Consider the following 5,347-nt stretch of genomic DNA (forward strand, 5'->3'; position numbering starts at 1 on the left):
GACATCCGCTGGAAACGGAAAAGGAAACGCATCACATTTTCAGGATAAGGGTAAAAAAAAAAAAAAAAATGGATTCGTCCAAATATTAAAATTTAATGATGATAATGACTAATAATAATTGTTATAAAAACAATTTTGTCATAAGATAAAAACATTTTCTCATAATACTGTATTCAACTTCAACATTATTCACATAAAATTATACTTTCTCATATTTTGATTTTATACCTGTAATTATGCTTTATAATATGTATATATATAAACTGGTCCAGAGTATACCCCGCCTACTGCCCAGAGGCAGCTGAGATAGGCTCCAGCACCCCCCGCGACCCTTGTGAGGAATGTGGTTAAGAAAATGGATGGATGGAGATATATATATGTATAGTTTTCCTGTAAATTACAACTTTATTCTTGTAAAATTATTCCTATATATTATTGTTTTCTTCTAACCATATTCCAAGATCAAAAACATATACTTTACTAATATACTAATATATATATATATATATATATATATATACAAACTTTACTCTTGTAACAAAAAAAAACCTGATTCAAATTTAGCAATGAAGTAATGAAATGACAACTTTTCTTGTAATATTCCAATATATTTCAATTGTAAAATCATAAAATTAAGAAAAAATGCAAAGTTGTCATAAAATTATTAACATTTTCTTTTCTTGTAATGTTACAACTATCAAAAAACTACAAGTTTGGCAACGTCATTATGATGTTATGGCTTTCTTCTCATCATAATACAATATTAATCTTGTAAGATGATGACTTTATTATATTATATTATATTATATTATATTATATTATATTATATTATATTATATTATATTATATTATATTATATTATATTATATTATATTATATTATATTGTATTATATTATATTATATTATATTTAGAGTTGTCAAACAATTACATTTTTTTAATCAGATTAATCACGTCTTAGAATTTTGATTAATCATGATTCATCACTGACTTAAAAAGGCTTTTTTCCCCCAACATATTTTGCCTGCTAAATTTGAAGCGTACCTGTTATGTGTAAATTTTTTCGACATTTAATGTTATGAGGAAGTCTTCAAAAATTTATATCCACTGCACACGCTCATCCTGGTTTTTCTAATCAATTAATTATTTGCATAATTTAAAATGGGAAAAAATTACCTACGGCATGTGTAAACATTTAAAGCATTTAAATGCTTTACTTTAATGCATGTAGTTATGTTTATTGCTCAAACTCCAACCTTTAACGTAACCATCCGCTGTCGGCTAATAAGGATCATCTGCGGTCAAAATTAATAGTGTGATTAATCTGTGGTAATACAATGATTAATGTGATAAATTTTTGTGATTAATTAATTAGTTAACGCTTTAACTTTGACAGCACTAATTATATTATTATATGACAATTTCATCCTCATACCATGATGACTGAAACTAGGATTTTTTTTTTTGTCTTGTTAAACTTATGACTTCATTAACTTAATGTTACACCTTTTTCTTGTAGTATTCTAACTTTATTCTCCTAATATTTTGATTTACTTTTTTTGTCCCGCAATTATGACTTTATTCTTGTGCATGATTTTTTGTAATATTACAAATCTATAATATTGCGACTTACTTTCAACTTTTTGTAATAACTTGATTTGTTCATGAATTGTGGCTTTTTATTTTACAAAACTGACTTTATACTACATCTGTATTCTCCTAAAATTTGGACTTGTCATAAAATTAAAAGAAAAAACATGTTTCGTAACATCAACGTGTATATTTTATTTTCTCCCTGCCCGACTCATAATAAAATTACCATGACATCATTACACGGTTTCCTTGTCTTATTTTTCGTTTTCTCTCCCCTCATAAAGGATTTCAATTTACAAATGCAATTATACTTTGAATCCATTATTCAACCGCTGAGGTGCACCAAGTGCCCTGCCTTGTAATTATGCATCAGACCGCCACTAGGCTCTTGTAATTGCTTTGGCATGCCCTCGACCCCTTGCACAAACACACACTACAAATTGTCCAGTAATGTTCTTACATAAGCGGAAAAAGTCTCCCTTTTGTAATTTCCTCATTCTTCGTGCATGTAAATTATTGAACAACAATGTCAAGCATGCCACGCTATGCTCATGTTTCATGTTACTTTATTTTTGGGTCCTGCAATGGGTTGAATGCCTTTTTATGCTGTGTGTGTGTGTGTGTGTGTGGGGGGGGGTGTTCTTTTAATAATTGTGCTTAATAAAACGCACATTCATATTAATCTTGCCCGGCACATTCATCATACAACCCCTATTAAAAAGTATGGAATCACCAGTCTTGGACGAGCACTCACTCAGACGTTTTAATCTGTAGATCAAACTCAGATAAAAAGCACGAAACAGTCGTAAGGTCATTCCAAAGTGCAACATCTTGGCTTTCAGAAACACTAAAAGAAATTAAGAAAAAACATTGTGCTGGTCAGTAAATGTTACTTTTATAGAGCAAGTGCAGGGAAATAAATATAGAATCACTCCATTCTGAGGAAAAAATATGGAATCACTCCATTTTGAGCAGAAAATAAAAGACACACCCAGTCAATTCCCTTTCCTTAATTGGGCACCTGCCTCAAACTACATCTGCTCGTTAGCCAGCAGTTTAAAAACGGTGCAGTTATCACACCTTGGAGGGCTTCTGGACCAAGTGGATTGGCAAGAATCATGACTCCAACAATGGAGATGTCTCTTGAGACCAAAGACAGGATTATCAAACTTGTTGAAGAAGGTAACGCTACACGTATGGTTGCCAAAGATGTGGGCTATTCACAGTCAGCTGTATCGAAGATCTGGAAAGCTAAAAGGAAACCATCATTGACGCTTAAACAAAAAAGAACAAGACTGCAACGGGCTAAGAAGAGGCAATCATGGACTGTGGATGACTGGATGAAGGTTATCTTCAGTGATGAGTCACCAATCTGCATTGGACAAGGTGATGAGGCTGGAACTTTTGTTTGGTGCCGTTCCAGAAAGAAGACTGCCTAAAGAAAACATCCAAATTCCCACAGTCCTTGATAATATGGGGCTGCATGTCAGGCAAAGGCACTGGAGTTAAATCTTCAATAAATGCACAAGTTGACATTGACATTTTGGACAGCTTTCTTATCCCGTCAATTGGAAAAATGTTTGGGGATGATGAAATCACTTTCCAAGATGACACAGCAAAAACTGTGAAAGCATTCCTTGGAGAAAATAGCCCAGATCTCAACCCAATTGAAAACCTGTGGTGGAAATTGGAAAAAAAAAATGGTCCACAGCAAGGCTCCGACCTGCAAAGATGATCTGGCAACTGCAATCAAAGAGAGTTGGCACCAGATTGATGAAGAATACTGTTTGTCACTCATCAAGTCCATGCCTCAGAGACTGCAAGCTGTCATAAAAGCCAGAGGTGGTGCAACTAAATACTAGTGATGTGTTTTGACTGTTTTTTCTTTGTCTTTCAGGATTCCCTACTTTTTCCTCAGAATGTAGTGATTCCATATTTATTTCCAGGCACTTGCTCTATAAAAGTAACATTTACTGACCAGCACAATGTTTTTTCTTCATTTCTTTTACTGCTTCTGAAAGCCAAGATGTTGCACTTTGGAATGTCCTTTCGACTGTTTCAAGCTTTTTATCGGAGTTTGATCTACAGAATAAAACGTCTGAGTGAGTGCTAGTCCAAGACTGGTGAGTACATACTTTTTGCTAGGGGTTGTACTAACAGAAACAAATCAAAGCACAAAGCAACGTTTCAAATTGTGAAGAAATAAGTGATTGTGCTTAGCTATTATATTATTTGAATGAATGAGCCCTAGATTAGCAGTAGCCTATTTGTAAAATGGTGTACACTGTCAGTGATAAATGATCACTCAGCTTGGCTGTTAGCTAACAAATAAGTACATGAGCTATAAGTATGATAAAGTACACAAAAGCCATGAAATGACAAAGAAACAGGCAATGTCTAGGAAAACAAGATCAGCAAAATGTTGCTTTTTACTTAGATTTGGTCCTGCTTAGATTATGAGTGTGTTGTGCAAATCTTCTCTATATGTGTGCATATGTCATGAAACCCTGACTGTGGGTTGGTGGTATGACAAGCAAAGGCTTACTGGCCTTGAACACTATATTGGCAAGGCAGAATACACAGATATATGTGTAGATGACAAGTGTCAATTGATGGTCACTCTGGCCACCCCACTGCAAAAGTTCTCCTTCTGGACATGTTTTTAGCCTTTCTTCAACATGTGCTATGTTATGATGCTATGATATTATGTAACTATATCACACTGTACTGCAGTTTGTTGTCTATGTATTAGTTTTGCTTTGTCTTACTCAGCTCTCTGCTGCAAGGAGGACATTGTAAACAAGAAGCTGTTCTTCATTGTCTTGCATAAATACATTATTAATAACTGTTCAATTACATTAAAAAGAGTGGGGGTTTGTCAGGATGGAGCTGAAGGGAGGCTGAGATAAATGGCCGAGGTGTCCTCCCAGGACTATCATGAGGTCTTCATGCATCTTTTTGGTCGTTTGTCATTTCAAGTTGCTGTCAATGCCATGTCGCTGTGACATCACTGACCACTGACTCAATGTTGACCCTTCCCCTAATAGCCTCGGCTGGACACACAGCTTCTTGAAGCATTATGGGTGTATGTGTATTCCCATGTTGAACATACATTGCTGTGGTTAGTGGCTGTCAACTCATAGTTACCAGTGAATACATTACATCCGCTTATAATAGTCATTATGTATTCAACATGCAGTACTGAGAGCTGGATGTCTTTCCTGAGCTGTAAAGACGCAAACATTACGTACAGCAGAAGAATCGACGTAATTTTTTTTATGTTTGTTTGTTTGTTTTGTTTTTGGCAACCCTCTTAATGAAAACGGGTAAAAGCAGTATCTCTCCATGTTACTTTCCCAGGGCTTTTGGACCGCTTACAGCTGCAACAACAGTTTTGTGGTTTGTACACAAACATTCATCTCAGGATGCTCCTCATACAAACATGTGCACTGTCTGCAGTCTCATTTAATACCGTACATGATAAAACAGTCATTTTTTAAAAGACTTTATAATGTTTCAAAAGGCCGAAAAACTGCAAAAATCATCTTTATTTCCAAAAATAAAACCAAAGAGTTGTCGTCACCAAAAGTCATAATGTAGCCATTTTATCACGCGAGAAACTGTCATATCATAAAACAATTCCCTGTACTGCAAGTGATTATTGTCCTTCTAACATTGTACACGTGACATGCGTTATTTCAGCTTGTGTCCTAATAGTCTTTTCTTGATTCATCAGCAGTGGGAAAATCTTGGTG

Source organism: Festucalex cinctus, chromosome 1 (assembly GCF_051991245.1).
Source record: "Festucalex cinctus isolate MCC-2025b chromosome 1, RoL_Fcin_1.0, whole genome shotgun sequence".
Taxonomy (NCBI): domain Eukaryota; kingdom Metazoa; phylum Chordata; class Actinopteri; order Syngnathiformes; family Syngnathidae; genus Festucalex; species Festucalex cinctus.